The sequence below is a fragment of the Lissotriton vulgaris genome, chromosome 3_2, assembly GCF_964263255.1.
Source record: "Lissotriton vulgaris chromosome 3_2, aLisVul1.2, whole genome shotgun sequence".
In the NCBI taxonomy this organism is placed as follows: domain Eukaryota; kingdom Metazoa; phylum Chordata; class Amphibia; order Caudata; family Salamandridae; genus Lissotriton; species Lissotriton vulgaris.
The window spans coordinates 196,902,724-196,929,624 of NC_141690.1; the positions used below are offsets into that span (position 1 = coordinate 196,902,724).

General features: G+C 46.2%; 1 protein-coding gene across 1 annotated transcript in view; it reads right to left on the reverse strand.

The window, feature by feature from the left end:
• NSD2 (nuclear receptor binding SET domain protein 2) overlaps window positions 1-26,901 on the reverse strand; it is a 1,128,833-nt gene that overhangs the window by 1,046,277 nt on the left and 55,655 nt on the right. The window lies entirely within an intron of this gene.

A 26,901-nucleotide genomic window follows, 5' to 3' on the forward strand; every position in this document is an offset into this window, starting at 1 on the left:
GTTTCGTGATGAACTGTTATTTGGGTCTCAAGAGCACAAGTTCCATGGCTTTATTGCTTAGTCCTTCTATCATCTTGAGAAACTCCTGAGGCGGAAGCCGGGAGCGAGACTGCTAATTTAAAAAACCTTTCTGTGTGATAACCTGTTTTTTTAAAATCACTCACTTACTTGCACTTCGCCTCCCTGAACAGCGGGACACACGCTGCAACGCTAGACACCCTGATCGCTATTCTCGAGGCCGAGGCTCGCCGAGAGACACGCCCACCTCTGTTGGCCACGCCCCCTCTGACGTTCCACTCTTACAACATAAATCATGTGCCTTGGCAGGAAGCGCAGCGGACGAGCGCAGCGGGCGCGACGATTGCGCGCCGAAGGCGCGCCTAAGGTAAGCCCATCTGCGCCCGTCCGCGACCAGACGGGACCAGGGGCCACTCCCCTTGCCTCTCCCGCTCCTCCGGTTAGGACTTATAGCTCCACAGCCCTGCGCTACATAGGAAGCAGAGCAACGGCCCCATGTACCCGCGTTTTTGCACCCACATCCCTCCCTCCCTGTTGCTCCGAATGCAAACATCCTTTCCGAAATATCCCCCCGGCTTGTCCCTCGGTACAGAAATATTGCATGTTAGCACTAAACTGCCGATCATTGCCAAAGCACAGCATTCAAATGTCCATGCTGCTAGAGGAGCGCAAGCCAGATGTTATCTTTTTAACAGAGACCTGGCTATCTACCCAATCTGACCCAGACATAGTCGCAGCGCTACCCAGTGGATACCATATAGTTAGATCGGACAGACCAGCAGGGAGAGGCGGCGGTCTGGCTATCATTCTCAAGAACCAGTACCGTTGCCGCACCACAGCAGAAAGCATACCCGAGTGCGAAAGCATAGAATTCTGCATAGAGTTCAACGCCAACACCTCTTTCTCGGGCACCTTGATCTACCGCCCTCCTGACCCAGCAAAACTGTTCCATAGGTCGCTCCCGGAGATAATAGCGAAAAGAACTTTATCCGCTGCTAATTACACAGTCTTAGGAGACCTTAACCTTCACTTTAACTCCCCCTCAGACAATATAGCCAAGGAGCTAATTGACGACCTAGGAGCTCTTCAGCTGTCCCAGCTGGTTACAGCGCCAACCCATGAGAAGGGCAATCTGCTCGACCCAATTTTCAGCAGCTGCAGTGATCTGACGGTTGACCATCCTATCCCCCTCCCATGGTCAGATCACTTTCTGATTCCGTTTTCTTGGGCCACCCACAAGGTCCCCCAGTTACCCCCCCCGGATAACAACCAGGAGGAACTGGTCAAAACTCCAGCTGGAATCATGGATGCATAGCCTGGACTCCACCCGCCCGCCCCCCCCTGCCCAGACCCCAGCGTAGCTAACGAAAACTATGTCAGCTGGATCACTAACTCTTTAGATACGATCCTTCCTCTCCGTAGATCCTCCACTAATAGAACGCAGAAATCAGCGCCCTGGTTCTCTGATTCTTTAAGAGAACTAAAATGCTGCTGCAGGCAACGAGAGAGAGCCTGGCGATTAGACTTTCTCCCGGAAAAAAAGGCATCCTACAAAGAGGCGATAAAAATTTACAGAGATGGGGTTAGGACGGCGAAAGCGACCTTTTACTCTGACAAAATCCTGGAGGCTAAATCGAAGCCCAGGGAAATTTTTCAGATAATAAAACACTGCTCTAGCGTTACCACCGCCCCCCCTCCGAGCAAAACTCAAGACCAATGTAACGAGCTTGCGGACTTTTTCTACAACAAAGTCCTGAAAATATACTCCACCTTTCAAACGGGAGCCATAGCACCGGAGATAGCCGACCTACCCTCCCCAAGAATCCTCCCTCCCCTAGACCAGCCAACCCTCGAGCACTTCCCTCCCCTGGACCTCGACACCCTCAGCAAAATGGCACGCCAAGTTAAATCGGGCTCCCCGCGCGATCCAGCCCCACCAGAAGTTCTGATACGAGCACATGAAGCCACCCTGCCTGTTATCTTGGAACTCCTAAATACATCCATAGCCGCATGTGCTGTCCCTATAGCATGGAAACAAGCCATGGTGCGGGCGTTGCTGAAAAAACCTAACCTGGACCCCGATGATCACTCCAACTACCGCCCCATCTCACTCCTTCCCTGGGCTGGCAAGGTATTGGAAAAATACATAAATGTCCAGCTGGTCCAGTTTATTGAAAATCACTCCCTACTGGATGCATCCCAGACAGGTTTCAGACCGAAACATGGTACCGAAACTGCCTTACTAGCGGTCGCCGAGGAATCCCGAAGGGTTCTAGATCAGGGAGGATCAGTGGCAGTGATCCTCCTTGATCTAAGCGCCGCCTTCGATACGGTCAGCTATGCCACCCTGCTGAACCGTCTCCGGGACATCGGAGTCTCAGGCAACACTTTAAGGTGGTTCGACTCCTTCCTGTCCGACAGATCTTTTCAGATCTTTGACGGAGACACAATATCAACCAGCAAGCCTCTCAGCTGTGGAGTCCCACAGGGCTCCTCCTTGAGCCCTGTGTTATTCAATGTCTACATGAGGCCGCTGGCTGGGATCGTCGAACCGTACGGCATCAAAATTGTGTCGTACGCCGACGATACTCAGTTAGTGGTATCATTGGCTCAAGAGAACATCAGTCAACCCCAGGGAGGCTTGCTGAGTTGCCTAGAGGACGTTAAGGAGTGGATGACCAGCTCCTCCCTTAAACTAAACGGAGAAAAAACAGAGCTCATGCTTCTAGGCCCAGCCTCGCCAATACCTTTTATCTCCTTGTGGCCCCAAGCTCTGGGCACTCCCCCAACTCCCAAGGATAGCGTCAAGAGTTTAGGAGTGTGGCTGGACAGGAAGCTTTCCTTCTCCACCCAGGCTACTAAGCTGTCCGCCACCTGCTTTGGCATCCTCAAAACTCTGAGGAAAGTCCTTCCACTTCTGCCTCTAGAAGCCAAGAAAGTGGCAGTACAAGGCCTCATTCAGTCCCGTCTGGACTCAAACAATGCCCTGTATGTAGGGGCCCCTGAGATGACTCTCCGGAAACTACAGGTGGTGCAAAACTGCGCCGCGCGCACCCTGCTGCAGATTCCACGAGCCCAGTCAGCAAGACCTGCATTAAAAAGTCTTCACTGGTTGCCAGTCAAGCACAGAGTGGCTTTCAAGGCGCTGTGTATTGCGCACCGGGCCTTTTGGAAAACCGGACCCGCAATCAACAGCAACCTTGTCATCCCCTATCACCCAAATAGGAACCTCCGCTCCACTGAGGCTTTCCTGGCAGTGGTTCCTAGAGTGAAGAGAGCCAGATCCGGGGGCAGGCTGTTCTCACTGAATACCGCTAAACTTTGGAACACCCTCCCCCTTTCACTCCGTTCTAACCCGGACCTGCTCTCTTTCCGTAAAAAGCTGAAGACTTTATTATTTGCCAAAGCCTCCGATCTCTAATCCGGCACTCGACTTGCCTCTCCGTTTCTCACCTCAGCGCTTGGACGCCCCTGGGCAGCAACCGCGCTCAATAAATCTATTTCTATTCTATTCTATTCTATTCTTTTCTCACTGCAGATTCCTCAAAGGTGATGAGTCTCTCAGTTTGACCTCTTGGATAGTAGCAAGATTTGGTCGTCTGCTACATCTTAGGAGTCCACTGGGCCTACTACTTATTATTGGCCACATGATGTGGTTTTACCAGGTCGATAGATACGAACCTGTTCTCCTTTCTTCCAGCATGGGGCGGCAGTAACACTGTTCTTGATCGGAGTATTGCTAGCACAGGTACTGGTTCTCCGTAAGAAGGCCCAAATTCCTTCTTATTCGCGATCATTTCTCGGACTAGATCCCCAATCTTAGGAATCAAGGCAGGCCTTGCTGGGACGGGTGGTTCTCCTTCAGTGGTCGTTGGCTTCTGTAATGTGTTGCTTTGACTTCTCCTGGTTTCATTTAAGTCCTGCAAAACAGCCAAACGGTCTTTGATATCAAGAGGTTTTGTCCTACCACTCGTGTGACGATCAAAGTCCTGGACAAGCATTCTAGTACCAAAAAGGATTTTGTATGGAGTGATTGAACCCAGAGAATTTCTTGGCAGATTTTTTAGACTACGATGGACACTTATTAGATGTTTGACCCACCCGTCACCCGAGCCTAATAACCTAGCTGTTCTAGATTGCTTTATGTCTCGTTTTTTTCTTTCCACTACAGAATTTCCCTCAGGATGGAATGGACTAGAATACCACAATGCAACACCCAGATTGGCCATGGCCTCCTTGTGAGCATTGGAGCTAAACGCAGGACCCTGGTCAGAATGTAGCGTGCCGACTGCGTATTTGCCGATAAAGACTCACAAATCTTTTATAACAGTTCGGGCATCAGCCGAGCGCTGAGGCCACATCCAAATTAATCTTGAGCATGAATCCACTGCGACCATGATATATTTGTAGTTACGATCCCCCTGTAAGGGGCCACAGTGGTCCAGGTAAACGCATGCTAATAGATGATCTGAAATTAAAAGGGGCGTCTGCGCCAGGCGTTTCACTGTTGAAACCTTCATTTTCTAGAAGATTTCACAATCCAAAACATAGTTTCTGGTCTGTTTCGGCATGCGTGGCCGCCAGTATCTCCGTTTTAATAATGATACTGTGGCGGAAACACGTGCGTGTGCAGAGGCAAGCCCTTCATGTACTGCTAAGATTAGTCCTAATCTATGTTCCACGTTTGGAATTACTCTATCCCCCACTTCAGGGATTCGAGCAAAGGGAACATTATTTACATCCGTTATATATGAGTACTTGAGTGGAAAGCCTTTTGGTAATGTTTTACCGCCGTCTTTATTGGAAGCGGCGACAGCCTGCATTATATTGCTATTTTTGTTTTCGAACGAGTGATTACAGCTACGGAAGCAGTTTGCACATCTGCCTTCGCGGCTTCATCAGCCAATGAATTCCCTGCAACGTGAACGCCATCACGCTGATGACTCAGTGTATGGATCGAGTGAGTCTTATGTAGTTCTTTCTGTAATTGAACTACTTGTTTCCAAGGCAACTGATGCTGGATTGTGCCACCCTTTGCATCTTTGAAACCATTTTGAATCCAGTTCTGCAAGTATTCATTGTAAGATTGAACGCAGTAATACGAATAGCACACTACGAGTGTGGAGAATTCGCGATCAGTATTTTCAAGCACCATCTTGAATGCTTGTAGTTCAGCTCGCTGAGCTGTACAATCAACGAGAGATAGCTATTTTGTTACCATAGGTCAGAATTTATCATCGCACCAGCGACCTTTAACAATCGCACACGCAGCACTACAAGCTTGTTTACCTCCAATTGTGGGCTGTGCTGATCCGTCTGTATAAATTATACATTTGTACAGTTCTAGAGGCAGAATCTCAGTGGGCAGAGGACATTTTTGTTCGTATTGTAGAAATTCTTGTGTTTTCAAATAAGGGTCAAAAACATATTCAACATCTGTTGCAGCAAGAGAGTTAACCCATTGCATCCATCTCGGATGTAAAGCCTTTGCATTCGGAAAGCTTGCTTTTGTCACTGCCTCTGTGGCAGGTATTTATTTTATTTATTTATTTATTAGCACTTGTAAGGCGCACAGCTACCCACAAAGGGTTTCCCGGCGCCGGACCAACAAGACACAAAATACAACTGGAGAGAGAACAGTCAAAGCATTTAACAGCCAAGTTTTTACGCTTTTTCTGAAATTCATATAGCTTTCCTCCTTGCGTATATGAATAGGCAGTGAGTTCCACAGCGTTGGGCCCAGTCAGCATCCTCAACTAATTTTGTAGACAGGAATCAGCATCCTCAACTAATTTTGGGCATTATCATTGTGTCAACAATTCCTTGATTAATGTATAATCTTTAATTTGTAGATTTGTCTTTTTTTTAGAAAAATGAATTTTGTATCCCCCTTCTTTTAATCATGTGTATTATGGAACATGTTCATATCAATTTTTATAAATCTAATTAAATTTTCTATGTTACCATATAATATTTTTTATTGAGTCTTTTTCTCCTTATGGTGCGTCTACCTCCCTGTTTTTGTAAGACTTTGTGTTTTCTATTTTGCCTGGGCTTTTACCCTTGCACGTGATTGCTTTACCCTGACCCAGGAAATGTATCCCATTCAGGGGGTCCTTGTTACCTCACCATAATCTGCCAGGCTGTTGCCTTCACTTGATAACTCGTATCCTAGAAATAGGACGTTGAGGTGGGCAATTCTGGATTACTTAAAGTTGAATTAATACCTTTCAGAGGCGAATCCAAGTATAATGGTATTCACTCTGTTCAAGTGCCTGTCCAAGTCATCGTCTGTTAGATAGATGTTATCGAAATAAGATAATGCCTCATCATCATACGTTTGTAGTAACTTTGTTACTCTAGCTGAAAATAACCCCAGACTATTCTTGAATCCCTGGGGGAGACGATAGAAGTGACGCTGTGTCCCCATAATTGAGAGAGCGGTCAAGTACCTGCTTTCAGGTGCAATGTTTTGACAGAAGAAACCATCAGAAATATCCGTTTTATATTTTTTATGCACAATGTTATTCATTAGTGCTGCACTGTGTGCATTTTGTACTGCAAATATTTTGCAACAAGAGTTTAAATGTCTGTTGTCCAAAACGGTTTCCTGTCTCCAAACCAGACAATAAAGGATTGTTCATTGACGAGGTGCATGTTTCAATCACCCTTGATATTCAAGTTGATCTAATATCTCCCTGGCCTGTTTTTTTAACTTCTTGCTTAACTGGATACTGCCTCTGTTCAGTTGTTTGTTTTTTTAACTGGATTTTATGGTGAGGAGAATCCTCATCCCATCCTACATGATTTTTATATAATGCTGAAGCCTGGGCTACAGCCCATTTTCTGGCATAAGTGTATTTTGAGTGAATTGGAATATGATTGGAGAAGGCTGGCATAATGATGTCTTCGCCATGTGGGCACTCCCTGACACATTTTGGTGGCCAGTCTTTTTCAGCTAGAAGAATGTCATAACCCTTAGAGAGCTTCTCCCAAAAGAGTGCTCTTACTTTCCTAGTTAGGTCCCCCTCCATCCGGAGTTTTACTTCATATAACTTATAGGGTACACTAACCCTGGTATCGGCAGTTTCAACTTAGATGTACTCATTCAAGTCCACTGTCTCCAGATGATCCTTCAAGTTCTTGCGAGCTAAGGTGACTTCTGCTGCGCTGTCCAACATTGTCTAGCCCACTCCCTGTTCTGGAGTTGTGTCTTCAAGATCCTCGGCATGTCAGATTTTTAGACCAGAAACCTTCTTTTTGGTTAATTGAGTTTTCTTATTTTTTGGAACGTGTTGATAGTCTTTGGACTGCACACGTTCTGCCTTGTGTTCTGACCGTCCTCTTCTTTCCGATTTCTGTGAGGAAGTCTGAAAGGTATGAGAGGAACGTGTATCAGTATCTTGATACCTATCAGGTTTTTTCAAATTATCCTTGTTATATCTCTTTTCAGAGGGCTCCTTTTGGGGAGGCCTTCCTCAGGACAGAGAATGCTTCTCGTTAGAGGTTTGTTTAGTATTTTCCTACTTCTTTTTAGGAGTAGGAAGAGTGTTTTTAATAAAGACCTTTTCAGACCTGTTAGTTGGGGCTTGACTGGTTTCCCACCCAAACTATGTCTACCTAGTTCTTCATAGGATTTTTCAATGATTCTGGCCAGTTCATATGGTTGCTCAGTTACATCGGATTCTCTTAATTTTTGGCGGATCGCCACAGATGCTGCCTCACGTTTAATATTAGCTAATATTATAGCTGAGACCAGTTTGAAATCTCAGTAATTTCATACCCAGATTCAAAGCAGGCTCTGCCCTGTATTCATTTTGAATCAGTTTCATGACATCTGGTATAACCGCCATAGATGGAACACCATGCGTTTTTGTGTAGATTGCATCAAAGACTGTACCCCAAGTGTCGCAGTCCTCCAGGTGTGGTGTGATCCCCATTAGTAAACAGATTGTTAGTATCCTGTTTTTCATGAGGGGTAGTATTGGGAAATATTGCCTCGATTTGAGTAATTTTTTGAGCTATCCAGAATGAAATGTGTTCCCTTTTTTGCAGGCAACTTACCAATGACTGATTGTATAGTCTGTGGTGTGATTTTATTTGTGTTCCCCTGGTGAGGTGTTTGTTGTGGAATCCTTATAGGAGGTTGGACTGTTTGAGTCCGCATGACATATTGAACCAATTGTCTATGTATTTTGATTACTTGTTTTAGTTGAACTAATAGTTCTGTGTCTGACATTTCTTCAAAGTCAGGATGTAGTGTATAGCTGGCTAGTCCCGGTCATGTTTCTCCTTGTCTACCTATTGGGCCGAGCCTGGTAATGTGATTTTAATGTTGTAGGGCGCCTTTAAACCAGAGAGCATGCTCTTGGTATGTTAGTGGAATTTCAACATCCTCGAAAGGAGTGTATTCCGTTGGATGTTGCTCTACTTTGTAGTAGAGTAACATGCGATACTGGATTTGCTTTAGGGAAGAAAATTCATGAATAGAATACCTCTGTCTGCCGATATTCATGTGCCTCTAAAACAAAAATTACCCTACCACCTCTTGGTGATGGGCCATTTGTTATAGGCTTTATAGTGATGGTTTTCCTTAAGTTTTCCGGGATGATTATAGCATTCGGATCGGTTTCTTGGAAACCTGTAACGTCTAAGCCCGGTTGGGCTGTAGTTGCTGCAGCTTCACCGTTCTCTGTGTTGTTGCAATTATTCCACATTGTTCAACGAAAGTTGCAGAGCAAGTTTCAAGGAAACAAAGATAAGGTGCACAATATTTTGGAACACTGTATCCTTCAACATTGAACCAAACAAAAAAAAAAATACATAAGAATTTTGTCCTACTCAGTTATGGCGGATTTTTTTTATCTTTTTACCCACTCCAGACGTCTATTGGTGTATTTTAAGGGACAAAGGGGTCTCTGTGAAAAGCACGACTGAGTTACTCTAGTATCTAGCATTAAATTAGTGCCTTACTGTTAGACCTGTCTGCATCTGGGGGTGTTCTAACCAACATTATTTATTTTTTTTGTCCCCCTTAGCCTTCCAGTGTTTCTATTTTTATTTTTATATGTCCACCAGGATTTTTCAGTGCTGTCAGGGGGGGGGGGGGGGGGCTAGGTGTTCCTGGACTATGACGCCATTTTTCCCCTCATACCCTGTGAGGCCTAGTTTAGCCCCTGGAAAATCTAGGGACACTCATGAACCTAAAATGGTGTCCACCAACTGCCATAACGGACATTCCTGGAGAACAGGCCCATAGGCTAATATGAGGAAGGTTCCAGAAACATCTAGTGGCTTCCAGAGGTCTCAGGCCACTCTATAAAAGGCCAGTGGCCAGCAGCCATTTTGTGCAGTCTCAGGAGTGACCAGTGAGGAGAGAGGCGACTTGTGGAGGAGGATTGCGCACCAGTGGTGACCAGATCGACCTGTGGGCCGGCTGTCGCGTTATTGGGAAGTGCCCCCTTTCAGGCTGACCAAACCCCACTGTCACGTCATCCATAAAGCGTGACCAGAGACATTTATGACCAGTTCCTAAAACCCCGGGTTGTGTTGTGAGGAGACCCCCGGGTCGTGTTGTGAGGAGACCCTTGCCAGCGGCTATCAAGCAACCCTTGCGTGTCCTGCACACCTGCCCTGAAGGCTGAGGGCAGAACAGGTGGACATTGAATCAGCGCTGTGTCACCCGGCTGAGGAGCGTCAGTCATATTCTTTACACTCGTGACCGGCTCTCATCCTGTGGAGAAAGGTGGTGAAATTGGCGGAGTCTCCTACCTGTGTGGAGCGCCGTCACCAAGCCTGTCCCACACGCGTGTGAAGAGCCAGCTGACCCGTGTGTGAACGGGAGGAATCGTCAGAGGAGGTGCGCCGAGGCGGATTCCGGAGCCAGGAGGAAGGACCCGGCGCGTCAGAGGAGGTGCGCCGAGGGGGATTCCGGAGCCAGGAGGAAGGACCCGGCGCGTCAGAGGAGGTGCGCCGAGGCGGAGTCGGAGCCAGGAGGAAGGACCCGGCGCGTCAGAGGAGGTGTGCCCGAGGCGGAGCTTCGCCCTGAGGTGAACCGGAAGGAGGCAGAAGCGCCGCCACGGACCCGCCGAAGGAGCGTCCCGACCGGCAGTAAGCCTTCCCGTTCCCCCCACCCCGACGCCGACTCTACCGAGGCCCCGCCGTCAGCGCTAGGAGAAGTCCACTGAGCGCGGGGGCAACTCCGGACGGATCGCCTCACAGCTGAAGTAAGCAGGGAACAAGGGGAGAGCGGGAGGCGGCAGCGCCGGTTGGGCCAAGAACACTGAAGCGGCAGTATAAGGAGAACTAGCTGATTAACTGTTGGACCGCCAGGAGTTAGACACGAGGAACTTGGTTATTAATCCTCCCTGTGCATTTGATCTGTTAGCACCAAGCTAAATAAAGGGGGGGGGGAAGCAGTGTAAAGGGAAAACGAATCAATAATTTCATGTGCCAAGCATAAGAGTGTTGCAGATTGGGCCCCAGGGTGTCAGAAGCGGGCAGGGCTCATCTTAAACACCCTTCCAGTCAATTGATCACTTGGAGGCAGCTCTTCCCCAAGTAAGGTGTAGCCAGAGATTAGACAAGGGAAGCCTTATTAATTTGCCTGGTCTTCTTCTAGCCATCTAGCTGGCTGCATGATCTGTGAAGAACGCTGCTGGGGGTAGTAACCTGTCGAGCTGTTCTGGAAGCTGAGAGGAGAGGGGTAATGTACATGACAGGCTTATAAAAAGTAGTGCACTGAACTGGTAACATGAATTTCCCTTTTGTAATAATTAATTGAAGAAGCATTCTGTGGAACTGTTAGTAATTTACCTCAAATGAAATGTACCTGTGATTTAGCCTTGCTAAAGTGGGAAATGTATTGAAGTTGATGTGATATATATGAAATCTGTGTTGAACTACATGTGTACTGCTTGTGCTTAAGAACAGACATAATTTTTATAAAAGGAACTGGTATTTTTCTAAACTGGTGTAGCGTCTTTTATTTTTAGTGGTCAATCATTGAGTTACTGTGAGTGGGTCCTGTAAGCACTTAACCAACGCTTTAGAGTTTAGCTGTTTCCTCTACTGTGCCAGGCTACCCTATGTAGTCTAGGATATCCTAGGTCTAACACTTACCAAATGTGGTACAACGATCGTGACGCCTTACTGCAGGCTAAGACCAAGACACCATTATCCAAATTAGTGTGTGTTACACCCTTTGGCACATCTACCAATTCCATCAAAAAATTGATTCTCAAACATTGGACATTACTTATTGACTTACCAGAATTCTCTGAGAAGCCGATGTTTGCCTTCAAAAGAGGCTCTAACCTTAGAGATAAATTGGTACATGCCTACAAAAACATTGACACAAACCTTATTGACAACATGTGTCAACTCAGCCCCATTATTGGACACTATAAGTGCAATCATTGTGCAGCATGTTCAACCACGAACAATTTTAAAAGCTTTTTAGTGAAGGACAAAAACTATCACCCTGGAAGGTTTTTCAAATTGCAACACGACGAATGCCGTTTATTGCATTCAATGCCCGTGTGGTTTGAGATATTTTGGCAAAACCACACAAACAATCAAAAAACGCATTCTCCAACACCAATCAAGAATTCGCTGTCGCACTGAAAATGCTCCTCTGGTTGACCATTTCGCTCTTAAGCAAGCATTTGCAATGCAATAGGTCTCGCATTTAACAAGTTTGAGCTATTGGTCTTGTAAATGACAAATATTTTATTTATGTGTTGGTTTTCAAAATAGCGAAATTAATAGCTTTGTCATTTACAATGCCGATACGTTTAAATTTATGAAATGTGACACCTATAGCCTTTGTAATGCAACACGTTTTGTATTTAAAGTGACTTAGATGTATTGATATTACAAATAATATTTGTTTTTTTTTCAAAATAATTAATACCTAAATAAAAGTTATTGTAATGTATAATGGAAATAGCTGAAGCTTTTGTAATTAACTTTTGTGAAGATTATGTTTAGTGTATTTTACTGTGAGGAAAATCTAAGAACAGAAGTATAATATTAACATCTTTTTGTGACATTTGTAATAAAGTTTGAAACATTGAGAGAACATATTTGAACCAGTTGAATGGTTGCACAGATTGATGCTATTAGTGATGTTAGGGATGGCAACGAGTGATGCTGTGTCGTTCAGTGAAGTTGTGGTAGCACATAGTGATGTTGTGGTGCCCCTGAGTGATGCAGTGGTGGTGCGATAGATAGAGTGTATCAGAGGCAGAGAATTTGGGCGGTGGGGGTTATGATTAAGAAATTCTATCTGAGACACCGCTGGGAAGATAAAACTATGTTCAAGTTAGGGCAAAGCAGGAAGCAGTGAATATGGCGGGGAAACCGAAATAAATGTGGTGCACAGCCGTCGAGACAAAGAAAATTCAGGAAAGATGGGCTTAGCTTCTAGGAACGGCAATTAGACATGACTAGATCTGACATTGTTTGGTATTTGGGGTGGCCGGGTGGGGGCTAGGAGGTACGGCCTACCGCTCAGCTGGATGGCTACGTACACTACATGCATGGGTAGTTGTCTACTGCTATTGTATACTTGCTTGAACGTCCCATTTGCTTTCTTGGGTGATGACTGTGACGGAAATGCTTTGTCGCTTCGCGGACACGCCTGACGCCATTGTATTAAACGCTTGAATTAGGCATTTTATATAGTTTGCTGAGGAGCGTCAGATCAAATGTAATCTTCTGATTCAGGAGTAGGAGGTAAACTCTTTTTAGAGGATTGTATTCAGAAAGCGGTTGACCATCCCACATCCAAGTGTGAAGGGGACGGGTGTAGAATGATTATTTAGGACTTATGTTTTGAGACAAAATTAGTATAATATGCATGCTAGCAAATGGAGACTCCTGTTGCTTTTCATGGCGAACTCAGTGGCTCATGAAACAGTGTGTGGAGCAATACAGAAGCCCGAGGTTTGCCACAAGTTATGCAATCTCTCTTCATTTCACAGACACAGGAAGGGAGAGGATGCAAGATGGTTTGTAATATCATTAATTACATCACATGTGAAGACTTGAGCAGTATTTTGTGGCGAGTCTTTTAGTGGATTTCGCAGGTTTTTAAAAAACGAGTCTTAGTTCTATGAGCAATGGTAACCATAATGCAGCTTTAATAAAGAGTTTTCAGTGAATACACATATACATGTGTTATAGAGTCAGCAATAGCTACTCTGTAGTTATGGTTCAGCCACGCTTTACAAAGCTAATTTTGGTGCTATTTGATGGCATGGTGGGTGAAAAATGGTGGACTGGGATGAGGCCACGGCTATCACCAGTGGCTGAGATTACGTCAAGCATTCTATTCTTCATTTTGTTTTTTGATGCCCTAAGTGTGTTGGGTACACCCAGACCTGGGTCCTGTGCTCAGTGATACTGGAATCAAGCTACACGAGGCCGATGAGCCTATGATGAGGGTAAAACTATTCCTGGGTTGAGTGTATTCTGTTTCAGGGAGGATGCTGCTTGGCAGTGCAGGCTGGACTGTCCACATGGGAGCAGGGTCAAGGCTGATTTGCATATAGTTGGGTCCAAACTGAGGTAGCATGGTGGGTGAAAAATGATGGATTTGAATGTGAGCCGAGCGCTTACCAATGGCTGAGATTACTTCAAGCATTCCATCCATCACTTTATTTTTTTACACTAGTTTGTGGCATGCTCAAAGGGTCAGGGAAGAAAATGCTCATCCTCGGGTGACTGGGAGGACTTTTAAGACTAAGACTAATAAAAATCTGAACATATTTAATAGGATACCAGCCAAGATCGACACTAGGACATTACAAGTCAAAAACAAGGATAACCCACAGGGAGGGCCACTTGGCCATACAAGCTGCAGGGGCTGCAGATGGAAAACAGCTAAATGTCACTGTGTTTAGATCGGAAACACTCTTTGCAATAGAGATGATCTGCAGTACCTTCCACTGCAAATAACTACTGGAACGACAGTTTTTCACAGCTCTTGATACTGATGCATAAATATTAGTATGCTGTGCTTAACACCGGAGTATTTCAGTACTCTTTACTTGTATTCCCTCTGCACAGCAGTTGATCATCCCTTAAAAAACAGCTTTCCATTGTTATCTACAGACAATAAAAGCATCAAAACAATCAACACCCAAACTGCCCGTGCTTTTCGCTACTATGTTTTCTATGTGGACGCATGGAAAAGTTGAACTTTTTTATGTTCGTTTTAAATAATAAACTATGTTCTCACTGTTGAAAATGCACAACGTTAAAAGTCTGTACAATTGGGAGGAAATGATCCCAAACTCAGAGTTTGGGAGATCGTTAGTATTCTCCTTCGTTTCCAGTGCTGCACTATTCACTTAATGTAGAAAACATCAATGCACTTTGAAAATGCTTCCCTCGCCCTAAGAATTCCCACGAGGTCAGGAAGAGCCTACAATTTGCCATCAACATCATCCATATTTAAACGACACCTGCAAGTTTATATATAATTGCTTATGTATGGCAGGAAGACAGACAGACAAACACCCTGCCCCTGATGTTCTCCTCGGCATACACTACTACTGTACTTCTTCTAACAAACCAGGAAGCACTGTTTAACAAGTTTGAGCTATTGACATTACAAATGACAGTGCCGTTTATTTTTGTTTTTAAAACATATATAAAAGGCATTGTCATTTACAAGTCGACTAAATGCAAGACCTATTGTATTGCAAATGCTTGTTAAAATATGCAATGGTCACTGCGAAGTGAAAACCCTGCCCTTGAGGTTACCCAAGAGCAGCGATGCCACATAGAGAAAATGGACAATGTGAAGGGCTGGAGGAGCGGGGACAGAAGTAATAGAACCTGGCTGGCGGTGAAATTAATGAGGAAAATAGACTCTCTTGAAGCTGGGCTCAGCCTGCAGCATCAGCAGTTTCTCGCGGTCCCCTGTGCCTTGGAGCCCTGCAACCGAGCAGCCCACACATGCCTCGGGCTAGCTATGTACACACAGACATGCTCACCCCCACTCAGCGCCACTCCACAAACCTCTGTCACCGGAGCTGCCTCTCTCAATCCCCAAGGTACACATAGTACCCTCTGAACTTACCAGCAGTGTGAGACTTGCCGTGACTCAGCTCTGCACAGCTCCAGCTGATGCTCACGGGGTGCCAGGCCCAGGACAGTGGCGGCGCCGGGCCACCCTGTGCAGTTACACCGTGCAGAGAAGGACGTTCAGTACAGCCCTAGGAATGCCGGCAGACAGGCAGCTGATCAGTGGTCCGACAGATGCTGCTTTTTGCTGATACTCGATCTCTTGCCTTTGTATTCTGTGCAGTAAACTATCATTCCAGAGTTTGCACATCATATGCGGACTGAAAAAATGCGAGCCAAGTATGGATCCATACTCGAGCCAGCCGGCAGAAAATGAAGGGCGCATTCATATTAAGAACTTGCCTGTGCCGATGAAAGGAGATAGCTAGTATCTTATTCTATAGCATAAACAGTAGAGCTTATACACTGCTTGCTAACCATATGTCAAACTAGAGATGTAGTAATACTAGGCGAAGAGTTTTGACAGGGAGCGTGCATTTCACCCCCAAAAACTGTCGTACAGAAGAGCCAGTTCCTTTGGGCGGGACTTCTGTCTTCAGAAGTCCCGCGCACGCGCCCACAGAGTGCCTGAAAGCGGGGCTCCCATGCCCGTGGGAGAGCCCCTGCTACAGAAGTCCCGAATGGCGGTAAGTGGGGCTTAGTTGTAGGGGGGTGCGCTTGTGTGTATGTGTGCGATGGCGGCGGCGGGGGGAGGGGGGGTCTCTGTATGTTTGCGTGTGTGTAGGTGCGCTGGTGTGTGTGTGTGGGGGGGTCTCTGTGTGTGTGTGTAGGTGCGCTAGTGTGTGTGTAGGTGCGGCGGCGAAGGGGGGGTGCATGTGTGTATGCAGTGTGTGTGTGCGTGTGGCTGTGTATGTGCGCATGCGTGAGTGTGGCTGTGTGAGTGTGTTTGCGCATGGGAATATGAGGCACGAGAGGGGCACGGCGCCGTGCGTGCCCACGAGTGAAATCTGCGCTCTTGCCCCTCTCGTGTTCACATTCCCAAATACGGCCAACAATAGGTCTCTGCACAGACTCTGTCTGCTCGACCTAAAAACATACTGAGAGGGACCTACTTTGGTGGGTAGTAGAAATTGTCAAACCAACTATCAGGCAATCGAATGTGGATCGCATTCTGACAATTAACCCCTTCCATGCTGGTGACGAACCCCAGCCGTCATGCACTACGGTGCTCGTGTGCTGATGACGGCTGGGGTTCGTCATGGCCCGCCCCTGTTCGTTTGTTTACCGCACGGGGGCGGAAACGGGCCAGCAGGGAAGGGGTTAAGGAACAACGTTGGATTTGTTTCACTGACTCAGTTAAAAGTGGGCTGAATTCCAGCACGGAGTGGCAAACTCTGGCCTGTCTCAGATATTTCTCTGATGGCTATCAAATTTTTAGGTAACTAATATATTGGACACATTTTTGGCCAACTGTGATCCAGCTTCTATGAGCGATGTGTCCTTTATTAGTTTTTACCACTATCACCTAGACCGTGTTTGGTTTTCAAATATACCCTGTAGCTAGCAATTTGTGTTCATTCTAACACGCCTTACCTGTTTTTACACAGATGAATACATTATGGATTATTATTTTCATTATGATAATTTTCACTAAGGTGTTCATAATCATGCTTTTGTTTTCACTGACTTTTGTGTAGTAATATTGTTTGTGTATATTTGTTTACAGATTATAATGTAATAATTTTTCGGTTTCGTTAACCAATAAAGAATACATTGACTGTTATTATACTTTGAATGCCAATACCCGCATTGTTTTGTGGTTAACATAAGCTAATGGCAACATAGATCTGGCACCAGTGTTCATCACACTGACTCTTTGACATTCCAAAATGGCCGACAAATTAGCGTGGACTTCATTTGACAATCAGACTGGTCTTCCACTCATGGTCGACATTTCACTTCCGGGTCACGAGATTTAAATAGAGGAGCCTTGAGTACACTCGTGATCTCGGCTCACTTCGTTCCGGATGATTTACTTTCCAGAAGCGCTGCCTGCACTCTCATGTAAGTACAAGCACATGCAACAGCGTTTTTCACGTGTTCGTCCGAAGTCTTTAATATTATATCGGACATCACACCGAGAGGCATGTCTTCACTAGTTGAGTAGGATAACTCAGTTCCGGCACTCTATCTCAACTGTCTCCATGAATCTGTGACACCGTTGCCAGCATGTTTCCTGTAACTGCTCTTGTGAAGAATATAATTAATTTATTGGTCGGTCACACCATATTAGACCTTCGTCTCATTAGCCTGTGACACGTGTAGTAAATACTGTAGCTCCCGTAATCAACTTTAGAAGGACTTTATATTACTGTCCGGTCGGTCACGCTATTTCATACTGTGCCCTTTTTTTGCATTAACATTTTGTCTGTGATTGAACTCCCAATTGATTACACAAGGTCATTATTTTATTTTAATTTCCCACGTTTAGAAATCAAATTTTGGCGATATCTCGAGTTTGACTCACTATTCCACCGAGTATCTCCTTTGATGCCTCGATAGTGATTATCCTTGGCAGGTATGTTTGCTGACTCGAAACCCATTTTGATATCTTTTTAAACCTATCACCATACATGTAGATAGATACATATACCTCTTGTCGGTCTCTTGTTTTAAATACAGATTCACTTGCGGTATCCTACTTATCCATCAGCACGTGTGGCTGTTCCATCACCTGTCACACCATCAAGTAAGCTATTTCTGGGAGGAGGAGCTACGACACCAACCAAGATGGCCGCATAGTCTCCGGGCTTCGCTGACCCCCATCCTACGCTCGCTTATCCTGTCGAATATCCTGATCTCCTGCCCCGGAGTCGTGTGGGTGAACTAGTCTGCATCCCGGTGGTGTGATCGCGGAATTTTTCTGATGTTCTGGTGTGAAGTAACATCGAAAATGTTTTGAGGCCTAACCCAGACTGGAAGCCGGGGTCTCGATTGCTGGTCTACCCGGGTCCAAAGTGAACAACAACGGACTACCTAGGGTGGTTGGGTCCGGTCCTTGGAACTTTTGAAAAATTTTCTGGACTACTTTGCAACCATCTGCTGCCTGGTGCTGTACCGGAGGTGAGGCGACTGGTGGTGTGCGGTGCTGCGTCGCGGGGGGCCCCGGCCCGGAGGCCCGGCACTAGCACCGCTGGTGCCCCAGGGTGGGGGTCCCGCCGCGCGTTGCTGCATGTTGCTGGCCCGTCCCTCACGGCCTGTTTCTGCTCCGGCGTATCCTGCCCCGGAGAGGAGGCCTCTCCGTGGGGATCGTTATGCCTGCGGCCGTATGGAACCCGGCGGAACGGACTCAATGTGGCTCTTCCTTGCGGATGGTAATGGCGGAAGTTGCGGCGCTTCAAGCGATGGTGAGGGCCCAGGTCAATCATTGGCTGTCGGCAACAGATGGGATCATAGGACCGGGAACGAGCCCTGACTTGCTCTTTGAGACCCGGCAGCCGACTTGCCCCCTGTTGGAAGCCCTACTGGTGTGTTTAGACCCGGTGCGGAAACTGTGCCTGCCCCCGAAGAAACGGAATTCATCGTGTGTGCTGAGATTGGTGACTCTCTTACGTTCTCGGAAACATCGGTCCTACAGTTATCGGAGCATTTCGCTGCTTCCCCCATCCTGGACACTGTTGGCCCACACTTTGATCTGTGTCGGAACAAGTCGCACCCCCTCCCGAATCGGTCTCCCAACATGGCGGATGGAACGATGCTTGGCTTAGGGGATGGGGAGGGACATCGTTGGTGCAAGCTGTGTGCGTTGGGACCTGCTATTCCTCTCCTAATTGCTGACTCAAGCTCCGGCTGCCTCTGTGTGAACTTTGACTTTCCGGGGATGTGGCTTTTCTTATCCGAGGGACTCGGCAACTTTGTTAGACGGGGCCAAGGCTGAGATTGTGGGTTGAATCGTTTGCGATGGATCTATTGGTAACGGGACTGCTTCATTAACAGACGGATTCCGGGGCGGGGGTGTGTGGTTCCCCCCGGGGTATTTTTGTATGGTGGACGACTTTACTTGTGTTGGCTTAGGGGGGCCCCTTTGATAGGGCGGGGGGGAGAGACCGGGAGCGTCTAGACTATCGCCCTCCTCCGCTTCCCCGTTGGGTGGGGTTTCCTTTCTTTCTCTTTTTTCTCTTCTTCTATATTTCGGGTTTGGTTCTCGGGAGGCAGGCCCACTGCTGCGGGGGGGGGGGGCCGTAGTCATCTGCAGGGGTGCAGGGTGGGGAGTTGGGGGAGGGGACCTTTGTTTTTATTTCTATGGCCTTTTTTCTCTTATCTTATCTTTCTTTGTCTTTGTCTTTTTCGGGGTCAGTGCAGTGGGTTTCCTTTGGTATCAATCACTGCTTTTTCATCTGTGCCTCAATTTTCGTGGTGTTTTTTGGGTCTTAGGGCAGGTGACTGCAGGCGCGAATTGACCGTAATAGTCCTTCACATCCTGAACCTCCTGTTTCAGCGCCATTGATTTGATCGATTACTGTTTACTGTTGACACGTCTACTATTCTGCCTGCCATTTTCGCTGCTGGGAAATTGTTCGGCACCTGATCCGTCCATCTTCTATTATAAAATGAAAACCTTTTATATCCTGTTTTTCTAAGTGTGCTGTTCAGTGGCCAAGAGTACGCTAGTATGGAGATTCTGCTCCCCGAGGTGCTGCATGTGATTAAAATTGCTCTCTGTTAATCTAACTGCTTAGCGGCCGGCCCCCGGGGTTGTAGGCCCATACTTGTATTTGGTTTAAATGTCAAAGGTTTAAAAAAAAAAAAAAGTAAGCTATTTCTTATTCAAATAAACCAACGGTGCGGTAAACACTGGGGCCATGGTATCATGTGTCCCTTAGCGCAGTGCATTTTGAGCGCTTCTAGTGATATATGTCAAGAATGTTCTTTGCACAGTTGTGCGCTGCAAATATATTGGTCTTTAACATGTTGTGACTTGGCCAGGTTATACAATATCGATGTTTATTTGATACACAAATTCTTACGATAAATCATGAATGTTTTCAATTCAATTTTGCTATGTGATATAATATATATCCTGATTTTATTTATGACTCAAATTGCATGATCATGAATGTTTTTAATCGCATTAACTGTTTGTGGATCACACGGTGCTTTGTTTAGTTTGTAGGGTTATTGTTTGCTGATATAGAAATTTGTTATCCGTGTCATGGCAATTAAGTTATCTCATATTGTTTTTGTCTAGGGGGCAACCATAGTGCATAATACTAGTCCTGATGATGGTCTCATAGACAACAGCATTGGAGACCGAAACGTCGACCATATCATCATCTCCTAAAGCTTTTATCCTTGCTTCAAGAGTATACCTTGGGGGATCGCAGGGGCCGATGTCGGATTTATTGTTCCCGAACTTTGCGCGGGTGCTTTGGACATTTTGTCGAACACTCTCTGCTGTGTGTTGTGATCTGATGGTATGGTGGGACGTAATTCACTCTCACGAGCGAAAGGGCCAGGGTTAATCTAATTGTACTGCAATTGTTTTTTATGGCTTTCATTGATAACTCGGTCTCACTAATATGTTGCTAATGGGGGGTGGGGCGGTCCCTTCTGGTCTCCTCTGGTCCGTCTACGTTTCCCTATGGACTACTGTATATTTGTGGTTTGCTGTCGGTGGGGGCGGTCCTCTCTACTAGGCTCGGGGGGGAAGAAATTGTATAATCGTATGCTATTTTTCGCTCCTCCTCCACTTCTCTCTTTATTTCCTTTCCGTAGGATTTTAGTTTAGTTTGGGCGACAGGCACACTGCTAGTGGGTTGCGCTATAGCCATCTGCAGGGGTGTAGGGGGTGGGGTTTCTTGTTTTAGCTCCTTTTAGTTCTATGGCCTTTTTTTTTCTTTCCTTCTTGTTCCTTTCTTTTTACTCAGAATCGTTTGTAAAATGACCTGCTTCGCATTGTGGCTTTGTACCTGGTGACTACGCACTTTTCAGTCTCCTGTTAATTGGTGTGGGCGGGCTTTGAGGGCGGGTTTTTTGATGCAAACTGTGTGCTACAGTATTTGATATCCTGAATCGTAAGTCTCGAAACCATTGTTTGCTCTATGCCTGCTTTACATGATATATCCTGTCTCGGGGTCCTGCCTTCACATTCATATTACTATAGTATGGCGCCGGTGCGTTTTTTCTCTTATACATAAAATTAAACCTGTATCTTAATTTTCCAATCAATTATGCTTTCAACATAATTATCATCCTGGCTTGTCGATGGGCCCTCACGATGAAGGGTGTTACACTGTGCTGTAAAGTGATATTTGATCCTATAATCCTCAGCTGCCGACCTCTTTGGTTGTATAGATGTTGACGAGTTCAATAAAGGTTTACCAAAAAAAAAAAAAAGTATACCTTGGTTCATCAAATGACTTGGTTACCCTTCCTCAAAGAAAGGAGTTGATGATTTGTTATGTATTGATTTGCTGACCTATGCGTACATCTGTTCATAACTTCACTGTGCCCAATTTCTCATTTTCTGTTTGATTCCCCAAGAAATAACATTTTGATTAACTCTTTATATAAAAACTCTTTCAGACCTGTTCACTTGCCTGTGTGTTCTTGTTTTTCCTGTCAATATTGATTGTCCTGTATGAATATTAATCAGTTACATTCCTTTGAACTAACTTCGTTAACTTATGCTATTGAATCCATTTTACTCAATGAATGAACGAAATCCCTTGTAGCTTTCATGTTTTAAATTTACAAGTATTGGGCGCCATGTAGTGTAGTTCCTATATTCATAATAGGTTCTGCGCATTGGAATAATATATCCTATAGATTTGATGTAGGACTTAGGTCTACTAGGTCTCTATCGAATATATTAGACTTAATTGTGAGTGCCAGCTAGCTCAGAGGTCACTAGAAACTCTCGAATTGACAAGGGATTAGTTACTGACAACCGCATAAACATGACAACTTTGTTTCCGCCAAGAATATACGTATCTTCAGAGTCGTGGAAACAATAGATAGATATTTTACTCAGTCAATCGTGCATGCTTCATTTCATCAAAGGTGCAGAGAAAAAGAGAGACGGGCGTATTCAATAAAAGGATTTATCGAACAGTCTTCTTTCTCATGCAAGTAAAGTGAACTGCTACAATAGTAGTACAGGCTGCAAAGTATAATGTATACAGCGAGAAGAGTATTATAAAATAATACTGTAAAAGCATGGTATGCTTTCTAAACCATAGATAAATACATACGTAAATAACAAAGGCTAAAAGTACTCAAATTGTGCTTCTAAAATACGCCTACCCTAATGTACCTAGCCTAAGTCTAGTATGAGGGAAGTAGTAAGTGAGGTGTAGCATAGGTTTAGTTTCTTTGCCAAGAATCTATCCAAGATTTTTCTTTAGGGTCTAATCATACCTAATCATACCATGCCTTGGTTTAGAATGAAGTAGGTCTGGTATCTCTGTCTCGAGACTCGATTTCCCAACACCCCGCGAGGGGAGCTTGGAAACACTGGAGCTGGATTCTCAACGAGAGAAAGGACAGCTTCTCGATCAGTGAGTCAGCTGGAGGGTTGGCTTCCTTCGACACTTGCTGTAGCGAGCTCCGTCGGGCAGGTAGATAGTCGAGCTGCTCCGAACCACTGTGTTTGCAAGCAAGTATAGGCATATTTATACCTCGAAGGTGCCTAGTTTGACGTAAGGTCGGGCATAATAACATCATCAAAGAACCCCAAGGGAATGGTAGTTCTTTGAAAACTCCATGAGTTCTTGGATAAATCAATATTCAAGCAGGGGGATGTGCCCGACTGCTTAAATCAATTTTTCCAAGAAATAGTTGTGGCTTTTTGGAATGGGTGCAAGTAGCCATGCCTGTATTTGGACTGCATGGGCTATGTCTAAATAAGATTATGATTTCTATGCTTATATAAGGTCAATGTGAATTGTACCTATGTAAGGGCATGAATCGGTAAATTACGCTCGGATCCTAAAACGCCATACAACAATGTTACTTATGGCAGGCAAGCTAGCCAAACTAAAATGGTTGTACTGCTGAAAGAGTTGCATTTAGGAACATACTAGTATCATTCACTAAATCCTACTTTGCCTTGCTAGCGTTGTTAATGGTCAGAACTGTCCGATTAGGAGGGAAGCTGAGAATACAGTGACAGATCACGCTGCTCCCGTATGAGAGGGAAGCTCCTTGTCCTGGATTCAGAAAGGTTTTGCCATGCTGTCCAGACCAGTTTTGGGATCATCTGTTGCCATGCTATCTCATTGTTACCCCATATTGGGGTAACAATAGTACCCACCCGGAAGTTAGTACCCATTCTATCGGCCCCCACACTACAGTCCATAGTGTCAGCCACAGTCATCTTGCGGCTGGACTATGGGAATGCCTTGTACCTAGGCCTTCCGCAGAAGCTTTTGAGGAAACTACAGGTTGTACAGAATGACGCAGCCAGGCTGATCTACTCTCTACCTAGGAATTTGCATGCAACCCCCTTGCTCCGGAAGCTGCACTGGCTGCCCGTTAAATTCAGAGTGCAGTTCAAATGTCTTTGCGTGGCCCATAAAGCCATTTTTGGTAAAGCCCCGGAATATATTAAACAGCGTTTGAGGAAGTACATTCCAGGTAGAGCCTTACGCTTGAGTAAAGACTCCAATTTGTTTCAACCAAGATATAAGCTAAAATCCAAAGGGGGCAGAGCTCTATCTGTACTTCTCCCGCAAATCTGGAACGAGTTACCAGCCAGCCTGAAGGAAGACTCGCAACTACTGTCTTTTAGGAAGAACTTAATGACCTATCTGTTTAAAAAGTTAACATCCACGCCCTAATCAAGGCCGAGGGCGGAGTGATTCAGGAGGCAGCAGGTTATGTACCTTTTCTGTGTGAGCGCGACCAGTGGGGATTTGTGCTATACAAAAACTTTTTAACATAACATGATACGGAAAGAGATCTCATCGACAAGTCGGACAGATAATATGGCACACTAATCTGCTGCCTACAGGTGTGGGATGAGCAGATGAAAAATATGAGACAGTCAATGTTCTATACTTCTTTACTTCCACTGCCAAGGTACAGGAGCAATCCGTTAAATAGGAATGATTAACATGGTCTATATGTATAGAGATTGAGAATCTGAACTTGAAGGGAAAACCAACTACTTAGACATACTCATCCACCTTCAATTACGCCACACACTGCAGAACCAATGCCCATATTATCCAGCAGAGCACCTCAACTAGCTTAGAAAAACATAAACAAGAAGGTGGGTTGCTAAATTAAAAGATATGGCATCCAATTGTAAACAAGATATCTAAAGACGGTGGGAAAGACCCAGACTGGGAGACGCGGTTTCGATATCGACGTACCCAGACACTGCTGATCTTGCTTTAATACGGACCATCTGATTCACTTTAAAAAAAGGTATCAGTTATGTTATGCACTAGCAGAAATACACAGATGTGTTCCCTCGAGCAGTCACTAGTGTCGCAGGCTCGGCTTGCCACAAATAGACTTTATCCATCTTGCCTAGCCTTGTTCCACATTACAGACTTATTGGAGAGAAGTGCTGGATATACTTGAAGTCATTGGCCAGGGAGACCGGGCTACTGCTCCTAACACCCTTTGCCTGCCTGGGTGAGCGCGCTCCGACGTCGCCTGCATTCCCCGAGTGCCTAGTGGTGAACATAGCGCCTGGTATCGTTTTTTTTATGTGAATCATTTCATTGTATATTGCGCAGCATTGATTGTTTATTTATTTACTTTACTGACGCTTTGACTGTAGTCACAGTTTCGCTTTCGCCCGTCCATTTTGTGTTTGGTCACTCGTGGACCGTGTCTCCTCCCCGCTCCCCGCCTCCCAGCAGCCCCTCCCACGCTCCGCCCCCCTCCACTATCTATATATGACAGTAGCTTTAACGCGCAGCGTCCACGCGCAGCGACCGCGCCCCATTCGCGCCGAAGGTGCGCCAAAGGTAAGCCCGTCTACGCCCGTCCGCGCCTGGACCGCGCCTAGCGCCAGACCCCCTGGTCCTTGCAATGCCCTTCCCTCCCGCATTACATACGACGCTTCCACCCTCCTAGCCCTTAATCCCGGCCGACTCCCCAACTGCGCCCAAGCCGCTCCTGGACACACCCATGGACCCTTCACATGCTACTCCTGCAAGTTCGACGGCAGCAAGATAAACTCCTCATCCACGATCGCACAACCGATATCTGACCCCAACCACCTAAAATGCATCCTGCTCAATACCCGCTCAGTCCACAGACACGCCATCGACCTCTGGAACCTACTAGACACCATTTCTCCCGACGTCGCCTTCCTTACAGAAACATGGATGAACGCCTCATCAGCCCCAGACATCACCATTGCCATCCCGGAAGGCTACAAGATCATCCGTAAGGACCGCACCGACCAAACAGGAGGAGGCATCGCTATCGTCCATAAGAACTCCATCCGCATCTCAACCAGCTCAGACGTCAACCTTGCCAGCACCGAACACCTTCATTTCCAGATCCACACCGACCACAAGACCACACTCAGAGGCACACTCCTCTACTGACCTCCAGGACCCCGCGCACAATTCTGCGACGTTATCACTGACTTTATCACCCCACACGCCCTCCCCTCCGAGGAGGACATTCTACTGGGAGACCTCAACTTTCACCTGGAGAAGAGCAATGACAGCAACGCCACCTCCCTTCTGGACAATCTCGCCAACCTCGGACTCAAACAACTTGTCACTACGCCCACCCACATCGCAGGTCACACACTCGACCCTATCTTCACCTCCAGCAAACATGTCTCCTTCAGTCACACCACTATTCTCCATTGGACGGACCACAGCTGCGTACATTTTACCTACAATAAGTCCACAACTAACAACCATCCTCAACCTACTCTGCGAAGAAACTGGAACAAAGTCACCATCGACCAGATCTCCTCATCGCTTCTTCAAAACCCCCCTGCCCATTCCTCAAACCCCGACCAAGCAGCAATTAACCTCACCCAATCCAACAGCGCCGACATCCTAGCACCGCTGAAAAAACGTCAAATCAAACTAGGCAGCAAAAACGCCTCCTGGTTCAACGATGATCTCAAGAAATCCAAGAAACTCTGTCGCTCCCTCGAGAAGGCCTGGAAAAAAGACCCAAACACCAGCACCAGGGACGCCTTCAAAAATGCCACCCGCATACACCACCAACTTATCCGATCTGCCAAGAAAGCAGCATTCAAAGACCGACTAAACAACAACGCCCACAACAGCAAGGAATTATTCAACATCCTCAAAGAATTTACCAACCCCCTCAGCCAACTCCAACGACATCACCCCCTCTCAAGCCCTCTGCGACTCCCTAGCTTCGTTCTTCCACAACAAAATCGCAGACATCCACAACAGCTTCGACAACAGACCCGGAGACCAACCCACCCAACCTTCTGCAGGACCCTCACCCCCCTCGAACATCCTTAATGACTGGAACCCAATCTCAACTGAGGACACCATCCGCCTGATGAACTCCATCCATCAGGATCCCCCACAGACCCTTGCCCTCACCACATCTTCAACAAAGCAAACTCCATCATAGCACCACACCTCCGAGACGTCATCAACTGCTCCCTCAATTCAGGCACCTTCCCAGAAAGCTGGAAACACGCCGAACTCAGCGCCCTTCTGAAAAAACCCACAGCTGACCCCACCGAACTCAAAAACTACCGCCCCATCTCGCTCCTCCCATTCCCGGCCAAAGTCATCGAGAAAGCTGTCAACAACCAGCTCGCCGCCTTCCTCGAAACCAACAAGTCCCTCGACTCATCACAGTCCGGCTTCCGAGCCAAAC